Source organism: Tursiops truncatus, chromosome 5 (genome assembly GCF_011762595.2).
Source record: "Tursiops truncatus isolate mTurTru1 chromosome 5, mTurTru1.mat.Y, whole genome shotgun sequence".
Lineage (NCBI taxonomy): Eukaryota > Metazoa > Chordata > Mammalia > Artiodactyla > Delphinidae > Tursiops > Tursiops truncatus.
This window is the reverse complement of record NC_047038.1, coordinates 28,009,511-28,031,635: the sequence shown is the minus strand read 5'-3', so window position 1 is coordinate 28,031,635 and position 22,125 is coordinate 28,009,511. Positions and strand designations below refer to the sequence as shown.

Below are 22,125 nucleotides of genomic sequence, written 5' to 3'. Positions count from 1 at the left end.
ATCCCAATTGCTTGTTCCTAGCATCCTAGCATACTTTCTCCACGTGTTGAATGGTTACTGGTTTCACAGACAACTTTGTCTACTAAGGAGTTTCATGGGAGTGTAGAAGCACATTTGGTTTAAGCTTTTAAATTTAAAGGAGGGCAAGAATGAAGTGATTTCTTCATAGAGAATTAACCAGTTAGTTATAACCATTTTTGATATCAATAAAAATACTCAGTGTAGAACACTTGAGAATAAATATATGAAGAAAAAATTAAATACTAAACTTCTTTCTTTATTATTCAGTATGTAAAGTTTATTTAACAGTAATATCATAAAAATGGTATAATGATTGTGCCATTTCTGGATGATAGTATTTTCCCTTTGGAGTTTAAATGACTAAGTATTTGGAAATCAGTCTTTGAGTATGCTATGTTAGGCTACTAATTTAAGACTTCAGTTGTGCTAACAACCCGGCCATATACTAAAGATATTTTCCTTATCCATTTGTGTCATATGGAACATCAATTGCTTTAACAACTGATAACAGTCATTGTATTATGGATGGTTTTCTGTATTTATTATTTGTATTCATTATTTATTATTATTTATCAGTTATTATTTGTTATTTGTTTGTTCCTTATTTTCTTGGTAGCTTTTAATTCATTCACTCAAAACATCTACTGAGCTCCTACTATTTCCTGGGCAGTGCTGTAGGCACCGGGACACAAAGAAACAAACAGGAACAGGCCAAATCTCTCCTCTCATTAATCTTGCATTGTAGTAGTGAGAGACTACGAATAAATAAACAAGTACATCAGTGGGTTATAAATGCTATGGAAAAAAAAAATAAAGTAGGGAAGGTGGATGGGGAGTATGTGTATAGGGTAGGGGTGCTTTTTTAAATAAGATGATCATGTAAGTGCTCACTAAGGTAAATATGAGCAGAGTCTTAAGGAAGTGAGAATTACTGGTTTGCCCCCTCCTTTTGCTTTGACTCCATGGCGGGTAGAGCCAAATTTGAGGCTCAGTCGAAGTAATCATGGTAACATATCTTTCCCCAGTCTAGACTCTCAATTATCTCTCATCCATCCCCCCTTCCAGTTTTCTATATTTTATTACTATTTTATTCATTTATTCCTACTATAAGCAAATTCAAATCCCTTGTGGAAAGATGAGAGGAAAAACCAAATTAATTATGGACTTAAGTAAATTAACTAAAGACTTCATCTTTTAAAAAGTATATTTCTTGGGCTTCCCTGGTGGCGCAGTGGTTGAGAGTCCGCCTACCGATGCAGGGCACACGGGTTCGTGCCCCGGTCCAGGAAGATTCCACATGCCGCGGAGCGGCTGGGTCCGTGAGCCATGGCCGCTGAGCCGGAGCATCTGGAGCCTGTGCTCCGCAACGGAAGAGGCCACAACAGTGAGAGGCCCGCGTACCGCAAAAAAAAAAAAAAAAAGGTATATTTCTTAAGGAGTATTATATAATCACACCTTATAATGAATTTGTTTAACTATTTTGCTTTCTTCTTAATACCTGGTTAAGTTCCTTTGTACTAAGGGATTTAGAGGTCTGCAGTGCAGTTTATTGGAAAGAGCTCAGAATTTATAGTCAGAAGACTCCTGTGCTCAAATTCTGGCTGGTTGTCTGATTCTGGGGAAGTCACTTGACCTCTAGAGTCTAGAAATACCCACCTTACGGTATTTTTGTGAGGAGCAAATGCTTGGAGTGTGTGTGTTTAATAAGTTTATTGAACAAATGACTAGTAAGCAAATAAAATGGGGAGAGGATTCCATTTAAAAAATGGTTGGGGGGAGGGCTTCCCTGGTGGCACAGTGGTTAAGAATCTGCCTGCCAATGCAGGGGACACAGGTTCGAGCCCTGGCCTGGTAAGATCCCACATGCCACGGAGCAATGAAGCCCATGCACCACAACTACTGAGCCTGCGCTCTAGAGCCTATAAGCCACAACCACTGATGCACGCAAGCCACAACTACTGAAGCCCGCACGCCTAGAGCTGGTGTTCCGCAGTAAGAGAAGCCACCGCAATGAGAAGCCTGCGCACCACAACGAAGAGTAGCCCCCGCTCGTCACAACCAGAGAAAGCCCGAGCACAGCAACGAAGACCCAACGCAGCCAAAAATAAAAATAAATAAAATAAATAAATTTATTTTTAAAAAATGGTGAGGGGAGAATCAAAACTACAGGAATATTTTTCCTGAAGAAATTAAAAACATTTCACTAATCATTTTCTCTTGGCCTGGGTGTGATTTAAAAAGTGAGAGTCTTCAACATATAAACCATCTAAGAATTAATAAAATCATTAGAGTACATGAAAGCTCCATGAAGAGAGACTGTAGAGTAAGAAGAGAAGAAGGCCTATAGGTAAGTCCCTAAGAAGTTCCAACACAGACTCAGAGGGAGATGAGCCCGCAAAAGTCGACCAAGCAAGACAAAGGAGGTAAAGACATCTAGAATGACTAGCAGGCTTCTTGCTTGTACTTCTGGGTTGTGCCATTCACTGAGGTAAGGGACGCATGGAGGAAGACCAATTTTAAGGCAGATCATTATGAGTTGAGGGCATGTTGAGTCTGAGGTCCTCTAAGACATCTGGGAAATGTTGAACATGCAATTGAGCATACAAGTCTGGAAATCTGAAAAATTGCCTGAGCTGAGAAAGATCAGAAGGAAACTATGAATCTTTTATAAAAGTATGGGTCATTTTAATTGTTAGGGGATTTGAATATGGTGATTTGAGTACATATCTTTCCTTATATATTAAGCAGCTTAATGGCAAGGAGTATAGGTTATTTGCTTTCTGTACCTCACAGCACTTGCCTTGTTCATGGTAGGCATCCTATTATTATTTATTGAATTGAACTAAATTGCCTAAAGGATTTATTTTGCAAGCCAGACTATTCTATGAGTCAAGGGCTGTGATTATCAGAGTTGGAGTTTAGTAATCAAAGATTAGTGATACTCAGGGAGGACGTGACACACACTAAGAACCAGAGTGCGGTTTCCTGAAAGTAAGCAGCTGTCAGTCTGGCAAATCAGTCAGGTCTGTGCAGGCTTGCCACAAGTAGCACACAACACATCTTGCATAAAATGCAGGTGTAAAACATGCTGAGAGGACAGGATCATAACTTCAGAACATGACTACAGACTTCATTACAGTAGGCAGAAAACTTGTCATTTTCACTATATCACTATTCACCCAAAATTTAAATAACTAATATATTCCATTATAAAATAAGGTGGCTTTATATAGATATACTGTTCGTCAAAGGATTTCTTCCATAAGAAATTTTATAAATCCACATACTTTTATTTACAAAACTAGATTCCTACAGATTCTTTAATGTCATAAATAATGAGAAGCAATTAAAATTTTTCCCCACTTAGTCCAAATGGTTGATTAATAACTCAACAGGCATTTCATTTCATAAGAATTGCACTGCAGTGGTTATTTCAGAACACAAAGAAAAATATCAGCCAAGTCACTGGATTGGACAAAAAGTGCAGTATATAAAACAAGAAGCTGTTATTGTACAGAACACAATAAACAACTCCCAAACATTGTTATGTGAGTGGCATTTTCATAGCTTTCTTAAAAATTGTCCCACTCATAAGTACTGTTAAATTTTCTTTGAGACAAAATCCCATTATGGATCTTAGTAACAAATTAATGATGAAAAGCTAACTTTAAAGGCAACTTAATTCTAACAAGGATGGATCATATTTTTGCCTAGTTCTATTAGACATACCAGCCATATTTATCTTTAACTCTTCAAATATAATACGGAAAAGATATTTAACAGCATAAGCAAGTAGAATTTTCAACTTTCATAAAGCTAAATACTTCCTTTGCAACCTTAAAACTCCTATGATAAAATTTAATTTTAAAAGAGGGCATTCACAAAGTCACAAATGTTGATGATTCTTTCAATAGATATGGTCAAGCAATTGGAACAGCAGTGACAGACCCAGTGCTTTTGAGAATCAGTCCTCACCTACTTAATGCCTCAGATTCTGACCAGTGTCTTTGATTTTGTAATATCTTTGCCTTTCTTGGTTTTGTCTTAAAAGGAAGTGTGACTTGCCTAATGCACAAATGTTCCAGTTTCAATCAGGATCTCTGTTTTGCTTCTTTTACTTTAGGAATGAAAGTATGTTACAGTATAAAATCCATTTTTGTACTTAAATGTATGGATGTGAGAATTTGGGATTATGAATCTTGGTTAACCTTAAAAACAAACAGCAACACCTCTAAGAAGGAGATGATAGAGTGGGAAAGATGTGGAACAATAAATATTTGGAATTGGACGGATAGTTACCGAGAGGTGACTCTCTCCACTTAAGAGTATAGAAGTAGTACCAAGAACACTGAGAGAACATGATTTTATAACGAGTCATCTCAGCACAGTTTTTACCAACAACAACACTTAGCAGCCTAGAAGAAGCAGCAGGGAAATCGGAGGCTGCTGAAAGTCAGAAAGTACGGGAGAATATGTGGCTATGAATTCGTGGTTGAAATGGTAGACTGTGGGTTCTAAACTGCCAGGAGAAAATAAAGAGCTAAATCTATAACAAATCCAGAGGCTTTTAAATTTTATAACTACTTCTTTCTTAATATCTATTTTCACAAAGTTGTTTATCACAGTATGATACTGTCTCTTGATGTTTTGCAAATGTGAGACTCCTGCCCTTTTAAAAGAAAGCAACAAGATCTTTTTCAAAACAGGTCTTTCTTTTGAGAGGTCCAGTGGACTGGTGAGATGGATTGAGAGAAACAAAATTACAGTATTTTTTTGAGGGGAAGACTTTCAGTCTAAAATCCCTCTGAAACTGATTCCCAGCTTGTTTCTATTGTGGTCCTTCATCTTTCATTTTTGTCTCTCCATAATTATATTCAATCAAAAATTACGTTATTTATAAAGGCAGCCTTTCTATGATCATTGGAGCACATTCTACTATGTTACAAGTTCATTGTTCATACCATGAAGGCAAGAAAATTTCAAAGGGAAAGAAAAGTTTATTTTATGTCCAAATAAAATATATGTTTCTCTCTTAACTGGATGTAGTTAAAAAAATGAAACCAAAAATCTGCTTCAATAGTGTTCTATGTGCTTAGTCTTTATGCCAGTTTATGTTGCTTTTCTTCTGGGGAGAAGTGGTGGAATTAAGAATTCGATGTTGGTTTGGTTTTTAGTTTTAAAGAAAGAAAAATTTTAAATCCGGTCAAACTGTATCACAATTAAACCAGTTGCTATATTGTACAGTGAGTCAAATGTAACCATCACAAAACCATTTTTAAATGACATTATTTTTACTGAATATAAATTAATCAAGACAAGTGTAACTGTTTGAACTGCTGTTAGAAACTGATATATTAAAATAAATAGAAGGAGGGACTTTCCTGGTGGTGCAGTGGTTAGGACTCCGTGCTCCCAATGCAGGGGCCCCGGGTTCAATCCCTGGCCAGCGAACTAGATTCCACATGCATGCCACAACTAAGGAGCCCGCCTGCTGCAACTAAGACCCCATGCAACCAAATAAATAAATAAATATTTTTTAAAATAAATAGAATGTGAGTGATTACAGAGTGATATTATATTTATAAGAAAGCATATAGTATAGGGTTTTAGAACATGGGTTTTAGGGCAGAATGCCTGAATATGTGTCTTCACCAGTTATTAGGTGATCTTGACTAAATTACATAATCCTTCTTCTTCAGTTTTCTTTATGTTTTGAAGGTCAAAGTACTTAAGACACCATCCAACACATAATAGATATGCAATAAGTATTAGGGCTTTTAAAATTAATATATTGTGAAATTCATTAAAAACTTCATTTTAACATTATTTATTGTATTTAAGGCTTATATATCAGAGCATCTCCACAAAGAGCCAGCCTTTGCAATGAAGAGGAATAAAAAGCAAAAAATGAGTCTTTTTAGGTAACTAAATGCTGAAGTAAAGATCGTTTTTGTTTTTGAAGTAAAGATGTTTTAACCACAGAATCAATTTGCAGTACATTAGTGCTATAAACCACTATTCTGTTATATGATAAGACAAAAGCAGTTAAACATGCCATATCATTTTTTAAAACATCATCTAAATATTTGAAAGCATTGCATTAACTTTTTTTTGCCAGCTCTCCTGATTTAATTTTTTGACTATACTGACGCTTTTTGAACTAAATGCCAAGCATTTTGCAACACATCATATTTTTGCCTTAAAATATACTTACTTTTTTATAAATGTTAACCTTTTTATTAAATTCTTAGCTTCTTGAAGTTAAGGATATAGTCTTATTTATCTAACACATTTTAGGTATCACGAAAATTTTGTTGAATTTAATTGGCTCTATAAAGCAGAAGTGTTTTTACAGTAAAATAATCTTAAATATTTTACTGAATATATATGATAGCTTAAGATAGTTTTATTTGTTCTTATATGTATTAGTATATTTATTTCTTCGTTTATTATTTTCTTTCTGGGCTGCCAGATATTTAATATGGGGAGTTAGGAAGGTGGAGATGATTTTAATGCTCACAAAGCATTCTTGATTTACTTCTGACATTTCTGCAACTCTTAGAAACTTTTCCAGAGAGTTATAAATACCAATAAAAAGTATTTTACTATGCTAAAAATTATTTTAAAATACAGACTTGGGTGTAAAATTTAATGTATTAGATGCAACTAAAGGGAAAATCAGGACTATTCTGAGACTAGAATTTCCAGTTAACTTTCCTTAGACTTAATTTTTTAAAAATGAGTTAATTACCAGCTGAAGTTCAACTTTTGAAGTTCCATTTAATCATATGGTTCTTCTACTAACCCTTTTTTGAAAAAAGTCTTTAAATATTTACTTATATTTAAAGCTTAAATGAATAAAAAACAATGGGTTTCTTTTCCTTCTTTCTCATTTCCTTTCATACCAACCATTAAAGAGGCAGTTTTCCTTCTTTGCTTAGCAGAGTCTAGCAAATATGTTAGCTGGCCACAACTACTAAAGCCTGCACGCCTAGAGCCTGTGCTCCACAACAAGAGTAGCCCCTGCTCGCCGCAACTAGAGAAAAGCCCACGCACAGCAACGAAGACCCAATGCAGCCAAAAAAAAAACCCTCAAATTTCACTTTGTTTAAAATAAAATAAAATAAATACTCTTCAAAGTGCTTAAGGTTCTATGGATGATTCCAGAAAACTACCTGAGTACTACCCAGGATCCCCTGGTTCATCCTTACAGGAATTATCCTTCAGTTCACCATCAGAAGTAATTAGTGTCCAGAAACAACATGGCAGGACTTCCAGAACAATGAAGTAAGGAACTCAGTAGATTTTATCCCAGAAAAACAACAATTTAACTGGTGAAAATTATTTAAAAATAAAATAGCATTTAAAATCTTTGGGAATCACCCTAAGAGCATACAGCAAATGAAGGAACATTCATTAAAGAAAATCTACAAAATCTAGGTAAGAACAGTGAGTATTTGTGGCATTTGAGCCACAACCTAACCCATTACCTCCCCATCACAGTGCTGTGTTATAGAAGCTGCAACCCCAGCATGGGTAGCCAAGAAGCTGAAATTCCCCTCTCCCGCTAACTCCCAGTCTAGGGCTACAGTTTCACCTGCAAGGGTAGGCCTTCTCATCCCTTTCCTCCCTTCCCCCTCAGCTCCATGTTACAGGAAGTCTATTCCAGGCAAGCATGGCTAAAAGGACCAAGTCTCCCTCCCCCCAAGCAACCCCCACCCTAGGCACAGCAAGCTGAGAACACTGAGGCCGAATTACCCATCCCAACTCACTATAATGTAGAGATTCCACACCAAGAGAGGCAAGCCACGACCGAGAGCTGCTCCCCACCCCCAGGACCTCCTTATAGAGCCAGATTGTCACTCTAGGAAAATAGGGTCCCTGACCCCAACTCCAGTGCAGTGGTGCAGGTGTTCTGCCCAGGAGAAAAGGCAGCCCACAGAAGTAAAGAGCTCTTTGGATCTGCCTGAGAAGACTGACTTCAACTGGAAGAAGGAATGGAGAACTCCATGCCTAAAGGTGTTGTTGAAAACAGTACAGATCTTGATGAAGAGCAATTAAGAGGAGGCTGGTAGCTCCATAATACATCAAAACACCAGAGCAGCCAGAGGTTTTAAAGAAAGAACCAGGGAAAGAGTCGGCCATGAAGAACCTTCTTGGGATCATAGTCACCTGTGAGGATCAGGAAGGCAAGTGTGCATGTGTTAGGCTGCACCCACTCAGGAACAATTGTAGCAGGATGTGGGGCAGACTTGAAAGCATTCCCTAAGCTGCACACAGACCCATCAACACAGGGAAGAAGCCTTACAAAGAACAAGGGGCTTAAATACAACCTGTGACCAAACACTGATTGAACAATATGCTACTCTGACCCAGGGATAACTCCTAGGAAGCAGGGCTCCAAAATATCACAATCACCTGTGACAGTCGGAAAATTGTATACATGCCCAAGGCTATACCCTCTCAGGGGTAGTAAGAGTAGGACCCTCCAAGCTACTAGTCCCTCGCTGAATGTGGGGCAAAGAAGTAAAATCTCTGAACTATGATAGCAGTTTCCAAGCTACAGATACAGCCAATGGTAAAGCATGAAAATAACTGGCTAAGGGACCGTAAGCACAACTGCTAACCAAGAAATGGCTATACTAGCCCAGGGACAACCCCTAGGTAATGAGACTAAAAGATGAAAATAAGGGGAAAAAATGTGAGTAGGAACATCAGAGGCTGCACACTGCAAAGCAATAGACTTTGCAGAATTAGTTCAGCCAAGTCACTAAACAAATAATCATGAGAATAACAACCACCGCCACCCCCAGAGTAGTGGTAGGGGATCAGTATATAGTGTTGCAAAAATATATCTAAAATGTCCAGTTACTGACGAAAAAAATGATGAAACATGGAAAGAAACAGGAAAGTATGATCCATAAGTAGGAAAAAAATCAGACAATAGAAAATGTCTTTGATGGGGCCCAGTGATATACTTAGCAGACAAAGACTTCAAAAGAGCTCTTATAAATATATTCAAAAAACTAAAGGAAACATGCTTAAAGAGTTAAAGTATGATGACAGTGTCTCATCAAATAGAGAATATTAATTAAGAGAAATTGTTTTTCTTTTGAATTAAGTGGAAATTCTGGAGTTGAAAGTACAGTAACCCAAATGAAAATTGAGTGGGCAGAAGATAAAAATCAGTGAACTTGTAGATAGAGCAATATAAACTATGCAATCTGAAGAACAGAGAGAAAAAAGAATGGAAAAAAATGAACAGAGCCTCAGAGAACTGTAGGACATGATTAAACACATCAGCACACAAATAATGGGACTATGAGGAGAGGAGAGAAAGGGACAGAAGAAATATTCTAAGATATATATGGCTGAAAATGTTTCAAACTTAATGAAAAGCATTAAGCTACACATACAAGAAATTTGATGAAATTCAAGGAGGATAAACAGAGTGATCCACATCTAGACACATTATGGTCAAAATGTTGAATAAGAAAGAGAAAATCTTGAAAGCAGCAAAGGAAAAACAAATCACATAAAAGGAAACCCCAGTAAGATCAATAGTTGATTTCTCATCAGAGACTTGGAGGACAGAGGCAATTGGACAACACATTCAAAGCGCTGAAAGTAAAAACCTGTCCACAGTCTTATATCCAGCAAAATTACTTTTCAAAAATAAAGGTAGCGGCTTCCCTGGTGGCGCAGTGGTTGAGAGTCCGCCTGCCGATGCAGGGGACACGGGTTCGTGCCCTGGTCCGGGAGGATCCCACATGCCGCGGAGCGGCTAGGCCCGTGGGCCATGGCTGCTGAGCCTGCGCGTCCGGAGCCTGTGCTCCGCGACGGGAGAGGCCACAACAGTGAGAGGCCCACGTACCGCAAAAATAATAATAATAATAATAAACGTAAAACACATTCCCAGATAAAAACAGAATTTTTTGCCAGCACACCTGTCTTACAAGAATGATCAAAGGAAATTATAAGGATGAAAGCATCTGATATCAGACACTACTTTGAATCCACACAAAAAAACAAAAAGCACTGGTAAAGGCAATAATGTAGATAATTACAAAGGATAGTATAATCGCACCATCTTCTCTTGACTGATTTAAAAGCAGTTGCATAAAACAATATGTATATATAATTATATTGTTGGGCCTATAACATACTGAAATATAATATATTTGACAATATCAGCACAAAATACAAAGGTGGAAACAAAGTTGTATTGGAGTAAGGAAATGACACCAAATAGTGACTCACATCCACAGGAAGGAATAAAAAGAACCAGAAAGGAAGGTGTTGAGAAGACAGATTGTATACCAGACAACAAACAAGAAAGATTAGAAAACTATAAATGCCTGAGATATTTAGGATTTAAACTCAACAGAACCCACTGATAATTTGGATAATAGGAAATTAGGGAAAAGAAGGTTTTGCAGATCATTCCTGAGTTTCTTACTTGCAGAAATTAAGGATGGATTTTATTCCTGAGAATCTGTTCACTGAATGAAGACCAGTTTTGAGGAGGAAAATCATGGGTTTGGCCTTGGATGTGTCGAATATTGAAGTATATTCAAGATATCCAAGTGTAAATGTCGAGAAGGAAGTTGAATATATGGGTCTAGAGTGCAGAAGAAAGGTCTGAGCTGGCTATAATACTTAAATAACTGATTTACTGGTGGTAATTGAAACTGTAAAGTTTAGATGAGCTTATTTGGGAAGACAATATGGAAAGAAAAGAGATAAGGGCTGGGGACTTCCCTGGTGGCACAGTGGTTAGGAATCCACCTGCCAATGCAGGGGACACGGGTTCGAGCCTTGGTCTGGGAAGATCCCACATGCCGCAGAGCAAATAAGCCTGTGCACCACAACAACTGCTCCTGCGCTCTAGAGCCCGCGAGCCACAACTACTGAAGCCCGTGCTCCTAAAGCCCGTGCTCCTAGAGCCCGTGCTCCGCAGCAAGAGAAGCCACCGCAATGAGAAGCCCGTGCACCGCCAGGAAGAGTAGCCCCCGCTCGACGCAACTAGAGAAAGCCCGCGCACAGCAACGAAGACCCAATGCAGCCAAAAAGCAATAAGTAAATAAACAAATAAATTTATTTAAAAAAAAGAGAGAGAGAGATAAGGCCTTAAGACCAGAGGTTGAGGATCAATATTTAATAGCTAGGTTGAGGATGGTGAACCCACAAAGCAGACTGAGAAAGGCATAGCCAGAGGGATGAAAATAGAACAAGTAGAACCAGGAGAATGTAATACCATATAATTCAAAAGAAAAGAAAAAAATGGTTATTAATTCTGCTTAGGGTTTGAATAAAATTAGAACTGAAAAACTCTAATTTTTTTTTCTTTTTTTTTTGGCCCCGCTGCGTGGCTTGTGGGATCCTAGTTCCCCGACCAGGGATTGAACGTGGGCCCTTGGCAGTGAAAGCGTGGAGTCCTAACCACTGCACCGCCAGGGAGTGCCCCTCCCCCCTGCCACCAAAAGAAACCCTCTAATTTACTGATACGGCAGTTTACTGGTAACCTTTTCAAGAACTGTTTTGGTGGTGTAATAGGAACAGAGGCCACATTGGAGTAAGTTGAGGTCTGACTGGAAGATTGTGGGGAGCAATTCTCCATGGATCTCTTGCATTGAGAATTTTTGTTTAGGACTGTTTTTCAAGGATGTTTGTTAAATGAACAGACTTGGAAGATCAGAATATTGTCTCCTTTTGGAGCAGAGGGCAGATTGTCTGCTACCCAGTGTAATAAAAATGATGTCTCCCTCTGGGACAAACATCAGGCAGATTTGCTTATAGCCCATTGTAAAACATGAGAGTTCCCTAAGCTCAGAGTTCTTCAGCTGAGACATAAGCCCACTGCATGTAGCATCTACCTGTGCCACTCTGTCACCCTGTGGGACTTAGGAGGTAAAGGGGACCAACATCAACATGAAACTCAGGCTGCTTCCTGTGGCATGAGGAATAAAGTCCTTTGTCTCTGACCGAGGAGGCTTGTGTCTCCTGCCAGTATCCATGAAACCAAGACAGGCTGACTTGTTAACTTGCAAGTAGGATAAAACATCAGCCCCTTCACAGTTCCTGACAAAGATGAAAATATGGAAACAAGCAGAGTGAATTGTTTCAAACAGTTTGGTTATGAAGGAGAAGAAAAGGCAAGGCAGAGCTAGTGGCATTAAGGAGGAAAAATCTAAGCATGTGTAAACACTGATGAGAAGCAGCCAACTGAAAGGGGAAGGTTGAATATATATGAGACAGAGGGATAATGGAAAAGGTATAATATAAGGTAGGAAAGGATGCGAGCCTAAGCATAGGTAGGAGAAATTGGACATAGAAAGAGGAATACGTCCTTATTTCTTTATTTGTAACAAAAGAGAATGAAGAGAAGTTGGATGTAAACTTCGGTAGTTGATACATTTAGTATCACAAAGTTAAGGAAACTCTTCTGACTGCTTCTCTTTTTCCTGAGAAATAGGAGGTCAGGTAATTTGCTGGAGGAGAGGGATAAAGAGAGGAGTAGGAGGCAGTTCAAGATTTTTAAAAGAGATTTGAAACAGCCCTGTGTAGAGAGCAAAAAAAAAACCCCAAAACAAAAAGAGTAGAGCAGAGAAATGAAGTAGGAATGTACTTGAAGATCTGTTTGGGGTTGTCATAAACTCTTGGCACCCTATGGTGTGACTTTCTCTAGCACCACAGGTACTCAGGTGCAGACATAGAAAATAGTTGTTACTCTAAGATTAGGGTTTCCCCTATTAGACAAAGGAGTTTTATTAAAGTTTTTTAAACTTTGCATCATAGAAATCAAGCTGAATGTGAAAAGTGAAGAAGAGGGCTAGTGGATTGAGAGAAGTTAGAGATGGGACTACAATCCCAGGGAAGTTGAAAAACAGTGGGAGTACAGGTATTCCCTGCTTTCGAAAATTTGCTTTCTGCCACTTCACTTTTATGAAAGACCTACATTAGTTTGTACCTGTTTTCGATAAGCAAAAGAAATCCAAAGAGGATTTTTACTTTTAAGAAAAAAAGGTGTAAAGCAAAAATAGCATTCAGCATTTGTTTTGTAGCAAGTTAGAGAGGCAGCACACATCCCAAGTAGCTAGAGTGACAACATCAAGCTCCTTCCCCAGTAACTACACTCAGCATCTCAGCATCAGGCCACCATAGTTTTGAACTGTGTCTGTGAGCATCTGTGCTTTTTCTCATTTTGTTTTGTGTATCCATTAGCAAGACGTGCCCTAAGATAATTGCTTCTTTGCTTTACACCATTTCGGTTTACGAAAGCTTTTATAGGAACACTTTACTTTTGGATAGCAGGGGAAACCTACAGTTGAGTGAACAAGTTGAAAGGAGAAGAGGTTGCAGCAAGAAGATTTAGGAGTTGTTCATTCATTCATTTGTTTCTTCATTCATTTAATAAACCTCAGTTCACAGACTACTATGTGCTATCCAAAAATACTTTTGCTCAGTATGCACATCTTGAAATGTATACCAAAATAAATTTACCTTCCCAGTTATGATTTCCATGGGCTTGGGTTACTGAGGCTGGCTCTGCTTGATAGCTAGGGAAGGTTAACCTAAAGTGGCAAGGAGAAATCAGCATCTTAGTCTTTACTCTGTATTCGTGTTATCTGAATACAATAACCATTTATCCATGTATTCTTACGTAGTTTTTAAACACTTTTAGAAAGTTATATCTAAAAATTTCTACTTGCATAACCCCCATTATTATTTTTAATATTATTAATACATTCTTCATGTTAATTATTGCTAGTAGCAATAAGACCAAATTAATGAGGAAGTTCTTGAGCACTATAGTTAAAAACACAGGCTTCGAAATTAACTAGTAATACTTATTATAATAAATAATAATTAGATGGCATAATGAATGTAAAGTGCTTAACACAATATCTAGCAGTAGAAAACATTCAGTTAATGGTAGTTATTACTACTTTTTTTTTTTTTTTTTTTTTTTGGCTGCATGGCATGTGGGAACTTAGTTCCCCAACCAGGGATCGAACCCATGCCCTCTGCACTGGGAGCATGGAGTCATAACCACTGGACCACCAGGGAAGTCCCAAACCCTACTTCTGCCTCCAAGTTTCAGGCCCTTTTTTTTGCCTGCACTGTGCAGCATGTGGGACCTTAGTTCCCTGACCAGGGATTGAACCCGCATGCCCTGCATTGGAAGTGTAGAGTCTTAACCACTGGCCCGCCAGGGAAGTCCCTAATGGTAGCTATTACTACTTTTTATCATCATAATCATCATCATCTATAGTCCGAACTCTTAGTTCCAAGCAACAAAAATTCAACTTTTACTAGGTTTTGCAAAATAGGAATTTACTGGCTCATGTTATTAAAAAACAACAACAACAACAAAAAAAAACAGGTAGATGCCCTAACTGGATTCAAGTATTCAAACAACATCAACTATGTAATTTCTTGGCTTTACTTTATATTAGCTTCATTCATAGCCAGCTTTCTCCTCATTGTAATAGTGGGTTGGCCAAAAAGTTTGGTTAATGAGTATGTTGTTCAATAAAGTTCTTGGTAAAAATGAAAAATGTGTCTTTTATTTTTACTTAAAACCAAATGAACTTTTTGGCCAACCCAATAAGATGCCCTCCATTTTGCCAGCTAACCAATATCAGTGGGGGGAAAAAAATGTCACTTTTTCAATTGTTGCAGCAAAAGTCTCAGGTAGAGCTTTCATTGGCCTGTCTTGGGTCACATGCTCATTCCTTAACTAATCATATGCCCAAGGAAATGAAATGTTCTGATTGTTCAGGCCTGGAACTGGGGAATGGGCACACATTCAACCAAAACACATGAACCAAGAGTGGGTTGGGGAGGGTTTTCCCAAAGTTAAATCAAGGTGATACCTGCAGAAGAAAGTAGCATAAAAATCAGACAGGCAAAAACAGCAGACTTCCAATACTGCACTCGGGAAAACAGCTGAAAGTGAATCTTAAATTGTCACCCACTCAGTGAAAGCCTGTTTATAGAATGTAGCTTGTACTCTTCTTAAAGTAAATAAGAGGCTCTGCCATACTAATGTGCACAGATTGTCCCACAGGTAAGGATGTGCCATAGAAAACATCCCACCTCAACTTCTATATAATGAAAGTGTCGTAACACTTGAAGAAAAATACAACTGAATTTGATTATCACAAGAAAGGTGATCATAAGGTATTAATTGTCTCAGGCAGCATGTTACAATAGAAAGAGAATAGAAGTTAAAATCACAAGACATAAATTCTACCAAAACTGTAGTAATATTAGTTACCATATACTGAATGACTGTTGTATCTATTCTAAAAGCTTTTTATCTGCTTCCTCATTTTATTATCACAACCCTATGAGGTAGATATTAATATGCTCCTTTCATACCTGGGGAAACTGAGGGTCAGTGGTTAAGTAATTTGCCTTGTATAAGTGACAGAGAAAGATTTGAATCTGTCCACCTTGCTTCCAAAGCCTTTGTTTTTTGTTAATAAGCTGTGTGACTTAACCTCTTATTTCTTGTTTCTGAAGTAAGAGGCTTTGTTTAAATTATCTTTAAGGACCCTTTGCTCTTAATAATCCTATGATTATTTAAGGGTTCACCTTTAATTTCTTTTTTTAAAAATAAATTTATTTATTTATTTTTGGCTGCGTTGAGTCTTCGTTGCTGCACACGGGCTTTCTCTAGTTGCAGCGAGCAGGGGCTACTCTTCATTTCGGTGTACCAGCTTCTCATTGCGGTGGCTTCTCTTGTTGCAGAGCACAGGCTCTAGGCACACAGGCTTCAGTGGTTGTGGCACGAGGGCTCAGTAGTTGTGGCTCGCAGGCCCTAGAGCGCAGGCTCAGTAGTTGTGGCACATGGGCTTAGTTGCTGTGTGGCCTGTGGGATCTTCCCGGACTAGGGATGGAACCCGTGTCCCCTGCCTTGGCAGGCGGATTCTTAACAACTGCACCACCAGGGAAGTCCCCACCTTTAATTTCTCATCACTAATTTTGCATATTTTTAAAGAAGGATTTTCAATCAATTATAACACCCCTATGTCATTAATTATGGACAAAAATAATATCACTATTTTGCTGAGAACACTTTTTAATGTGTATGTCATAGTCAGTACTATCATATGATCATGAAGGAAACTGTACATTTGACAAATATTCTTCCATTGGGACCTCACATACAAAGAATAAAATTTGGCAAAGACACAAAGTGACTAATGTTAGAACAGGGGGGAAATGCCATCTGCACTTTGCATTGGTTTATTTTATGTGTGAAGTGTTTGTGTGTGTGTGTTTGGTTGGTTGGTTGGATTTTTGCCTAATTGCAACTCGGCCAAGCCTATCTCCTCATTCTTGCTTGGAGTCTTTTTTTTTTTTTTCCTCACATTTGAATCTGAATTCTAATCAATACTGAAAAGGCTATGAAAAATTTGCTAAACTGCTGCAAATAGCTTTACCTTGTTTAAATTTTTATATAAGATGAAAATTAAAGTTTGAGCAAGTTTTGTGCTTGATAAACTCACCTTCAAGTGTAAACTGAAAAAAGATGTAATGCAAAAAAGATACTGATGTTGATTTCACTATGTTAAGTGTACTCTTTCTATGAAAAATGAAAATGTGCTTACATAGCTTGTCTTTTTTCAGAGATCAATATTTCTCTCTGCAGCATTAGACAGCTGCTAGCTATTAATAATATAATAATAACTGGAGGGAGTATAACATAGGGATTAATGGTGTTGTCTCTGGAGTAAGAATGTCTGAGTTCATATCACAGCTCCTTCAGTTACTAAGTATAAGTCAATGGCCAGACATTTAACTCTGCTGCAAGTTAGTTGCCTTATCTGCAGATGGTGAAAATAACAGTGCCTCCCTCACAGCCTGTTGGAAAGACTAAACAAGAGAATACATGCACAACACAGTCCCTGCCATATAGTAAGCACTGAGTGTTAGCTTTTCTACTATACCGTTAACAATAGTACCACCACTACTATTACTCTGAAAATTACACACATCTGAGAGTGAGCCAAGGACTCAAGAACTCATCCGTTCATATTAGCCTCTGCTCTTAAAATGCAGTGGTTTAGGAATTGAACTGAGCATGTGAATTTTAGCTAACAGCTCCCATACCTTATAATCTAAATCTAGAACTTATTTACAAATATTTGAACAAATTCACAACTGTACTCATGGGGAAAATAAAATAATTTATGTTACATGTAAAGTTTGTTTTTATTTTTTGAGTTGTTTTTTACCTGATATGTTATTATAGAATATTTCTATTGTTTATTCAACTAATATTTATTATGAGCCTACAATGGGCCAGGCACAATGCACTATACTAAGTACTCATGTTAGTACTATATGATATGGTTTTTGCCTTGAATGACGTGACCTTTCCTAACAAAGATAGTAAGAATAGATATAAAAAGAAATAATTTTAAAATTAAATATTGTGGTGCACAGAATAACGGTTTCTCCCCACCCCCCCCAAAGATGTCCACATCTTAATCCTTAGTACCTATGAATATGATACCTTACATGGCAAAAGAGATTTTTGTAGATGTGATCAAATTTAAGGACTTTGAGATGGGGAAATGATCCTGGATTATCTAACTGGACTAGACCTAATCACATGAGTTCTTAAAAACAGAGAACCTTCCCCTGCTGTGGTCAGAGGGAAAAGTTAACTACAGAAGGATGGTCTGAGAGCTGCAACATTGCTGGCTTTGAAGACAGAGGAAGGGGACGAGGAGCCAAGCAATATGGACCTCCTCTAGCAGCTAGAAAAGGTAGAGAAATAGATCCTCTCCTAGAGCCTTCAGAAAGAAACACAATCCTGATGACATAACTTCTAACCTGCAGAACTATAAAGTGATACATTTGTGTTGTTTTAAGCCACTAAATTTGTAGTAATTTTGTATGGCACCAATAGAAAATTAATACAAATACAGTAAATTCTCTCTACCTAAGCTCTGTATGTGGAGAAATAGAATAAGGATCACTTTCCAAAGTTGTATCAGAAGAGCTAGGAAGAATTTTCCCAGAAAACCCACAAAAGTCATCATTCCAAAGTAGATCACATGGCCTTTCCAAAAGCCAGCTTCTAGTGAAGGGAAGGGGATTACTCTTAGACCCATCACCTCTGAAGCTGTAGATGGGATTTTCCTCACATAAAGAATGCAGACTGGATTAAGGTTCAAATAGGAAAGAGGAAAGAGTGAATGGATGCTTATTAATATCCACAACCAAAAAGGACTGCTAATTCCATAAAAATTGATACAATGTTTTGAGATTACTATAATAAATAATACTTTGGAAAAATGAGACCATCTTTTGTTTGGCAAAAAGTGGAGCAGGTAGAAAACCTATCAAGATATTGCTTTAATGCTTGCCAGACACATGATAAATTCTCTCCATCTATTCAACAAATATTTACTGATACAGAAAATACTGTAATGAGATTAACTGTAATGCCAGTGATTTAAGAATGCTGCCTATTTTCTTTTCCATGTTTTTAAGTGTCTTTCCTCTAGGATTATTCAAACCCCCATCCAGTTCATTGCTGGATATCTTTGATGTTTCCACAGAACTTCATTTGTGAACATATGCCGCTTTTAGGCATTCTTCTAGTGACTTTACTTTTTTCCTCTCCTTTAGATTGCCCAGATTAAGAAGTGCTTCAGTAAAGTGGCAAATTTTTAGTAATTATTTAATCTGGTTGATAGGTATTTAGGGGTTCATTGTACTATTTTCTCTAATTCTGTGTGTTTGAAATTTTTCATATTAAAAAAAGAAGCGGCAGGCTGCCACAGCACGCCTAGGCCAGTCCTTATTAGGCCTTCTACTTCCCTTCTCAGTCCCCCCAGCTGCTCCCAGGATCTGAGATGATATGATTAACTGCTGCCTCCCCACCTGGCCTCTAGGAGTTAAATAAGCATTGCAACACCTGCCTCTTCCCCTGAAAAACCCACAAGCAGTTTGTAAAAGAATTCAAAGAAATCTTCAGAAAGAACCATTTCAGATTAGGGTACTTGCTTTGTACTAAAACCACAAAAATACTGAAAAAGTCTTAAAAAGCTTCAGTAACAACAGAAAACCCCAAAGTACAATAAGTGCATAGATTAAAAGAAATTAGAGGTGGTAAAAAAGAAAAAAAAACTTTAATTAAAAAAAAGAGGCCAAAAATGATACCAGCAATGCTAGACACTGGAGTAGAAGAGAGAGTTGAGGGACCAGAAGAATTACAAACTAAATCAAGAACTGTTCAAGTTCTGTCCTAAAGAAAAGAAAGCCTTAATCTCAGGAAAGAACAAGATTTTTGTTTTTCTTTTTTAATATAGTATATTATCATGGAACACATAGAAAAGTATGAGAAGCTGAGAAACATAAAATTGATTACAGCACATCAGTGAAGGAAAAGATAACTTAGAAGTTAAAATACAAAAAATAAGGAAAGGTTAACAAATTATAATTCAAGAGGGTATTATCAGTATCAAAAGGGGTTCATATAAATCCCATTTTATGGATTAGAAAACTGAAGCTCAGGAAAATGAAGTAACTTGGTCAAGGTCATTCACTTGAAGTGTTGGGAGACTAAATCTGAACTCTCCAGATATCTCTACAACATTTGGTTTTTCTCTTTTTTTGGTGGAAATGGAAATCCGAAAGTGATTTATTAAATTATATGTACTTGTTAACTCAAAAATAATTCTGGCTTAAACTTATAATATAGACTTAACAGTGATGCCCCTTTGAGTCTCATTTTTCCACAACACCAATGACACTGTGTGCTACACAAATTACTGTTATATGGGAAAACACCACCTTAAAATCATATTGAAAATCATTTTTTCTGACTATGGCGAATAAAGTTAGATTTTTTCACTCTCTTTCCTTAAACTGTGTATGTAGAACAGAAAATAAGGCATTTTTTTAAACGAAAAAATATTTTTAGTTATTTACGTACTGATTACTGAAATGGTTAAGCTTTGGTTTCTACTAAAGGAATCTAAGTTTGATTCATGTGTTTGAAGAGTGCCTCAAGTTAAGATAATTAACTATGTTTGGCATAGACAGCAAAATTAATGGCATTTAATACTTACCTGTTATTATGTGAAACCCTATACCTAAAGTCTTCTTTTTACACATGAGTAATTTTCTACCTTGCACCTACTATGAGCAAGTATATGTTCAATAAATAATTACTGATTTGAATCATCACTCCTAAAAGAAATTAGGTTTAATAAATTATAATTACAACTATGTCATCTACATGACAGTTTTTCTTTTGTGACTGCATTAGGGGCTAGTGAAGAGAGGGAAACTATACCAATTATTTTAACAAAGATAATCTAATATAAAGAATTGTTGGAAACAACCTAAGTGTCCATCATCGGATGAATGGATAAAGAAGATGTGGCACATATGTACAACGGAATATTACTCAGCCATAAAAAGAAACGAAATTGAGCTATTTGTAATGAGGTGGATGGACGTAGAGTCTGTCATACAGAGTGAAGTAAGTCAGAAAGAGAAAGACAAATGCCGTATGCTAACACATATATATGGAATTTAAGAGAAAAAAATGTCATGAAGAACCTAGGGGTAAGACAGGAATAAAGACACAGACCTACTAGAGAATGGACTTGAGGATATGGGGAGGGGGAAGGGTAAGCTGTGACAAAGCGAGAGAGTGGAATGGACATACATACAGTACCAAACGTAAAATAGATAGCTAGTGGGAAGCAGCCGCATAGCACAGGGAGATCAGCTCAGTGCTTTGTGACCGCCTAGAGGGGTGGGATAGGGAGGGTGGGAGGGAGGGAGACGCAAGAGGGAAGAGATATGGGAACATATGTATAACTGATTCACTTTGTTATAAAGCAGAAACTAACACACCATTGTAAACCAATTATACTCCAATAAAAATGTAAAAAAGAATTGTTAAGTAGGCATTGAAGAATAGAAAAGGCAAAAACATTAAGGCAGTGATATTCAAAAGATGGTAAAAAGACAGCATCATAAGCATCCCCTGGAACCTGCTAGAAGTACAAATTCTCAGACTCCAAACCCCACTCATGGCTTACTAAATCAGAAACCCTGGCAGTGGGCCAGCAGTCCATGCTTTAAAAGCCCTCCAAGGGATCGTAACTTATACTAAATTTTAAAAACCACTGCACTAAAGTAGGCTAGAGGGCCACAGACAGTAACAGCAGGAAGCAGCAACCACTCCTGGGCCTGAGGGAGTAAAGAAGAGAGGTAGAATACTAAAACTGAGAAGACTGGGGACGGCCCCATCCCATGCAGCTGAAACTCAGACCTCCAAGAACTGATCACTGCTCACCTGGTGCTGGTGTTTCTGAGCTCAAAGGAGAGACACCATAGGCCTTGGGAACCAGATATCTGAGGAAAAGGAACCCACAAGTTTGATCTGGTGTCTCAAGAAGGCACATTGAGATTGGTTCTGCAAGTGTTGGGAAGCCACTAAATTGAGATCAGTGGCTGCTACCGGAAGGACCTACTACTGCCAGAGTGAACTATGACTAGAGACTGACAGGATCAAGAAACCCATGAGAGGCAAACAAGGAAAGAGCAAATCCCTTCCTCCTCCAGCTGTGCAGTGTCTCTCTAGTTCCTCTATTGGCAGAGCCTAACAGGGAGACAGATTGTTTCCAGAATTCCAAAGGGTGGGATTGAAGCTGAGAGATAGTAACTTAATTAACTGACATAAAGACCATAATTGTAGTAAGACTGAGAGGTAATAGAAATAGTACTTAATTTTTGGTATCTATAATTGGGTACAGATGGATATTTTCTAGGCGACTGATATCTAGGTAGATTTTTGGGCTTATATTACAAAATGATTCCTATTTGGAGACTATATGTTTCTCCTGATGAGATTAATAAGAAACATTTAGGACATCTATAGAATCTGGACAGGAAACTACGCAAGGACCTACACTTAAGTGTTCTTAGCTCCCCAGCTAAAACTGAAAGATCACAGCTGTAATACCTGAGGATGGCTCAATAGTAGCAGCAAGCCCTGCTCCAGTCAGCTGAGGCTGGGTTCCTTAAAGTCTTAGTGTCAAAGGAATGGACTAAAAAAGA

General features: G+C 37.7%; 2 protein-coding genes and 1 long non-coding RNA gene across 2 annotated transcripts in view; 2 read left to right on the top strand and 1 right to left on the bottom strand.

The window, feature by feature from the left end:
• The window catches only part of LOC109548747 (uncharacterized), a 680,792-nt gene that overhangs the window by 605,008 nt on the left and 53,659 nt on the right, over nucleotides 1–22,125 (bottom strand).
• Nucleotides 1–22,125, top strand: part of FAM241A (family with sequence similarity 241 member A) — a 40,403-nt gene that overhangs the window by 12,653 nt on the left and 5,625 nt on the right. The gene's annotated exons all lie outside the window — the stretch shown is intronic.
• Nucleotides 1,463–11,132, top strand: LOC141278758 (uncharacterized). Its single transcript, XR_012331903.1, has 2 exons — nucleotides 1,463–5,942; nucleotides 6,966–11,132. It is a non-coding gene; the product is annotated as an uncharacterized lncRNA (long non-coding RNA).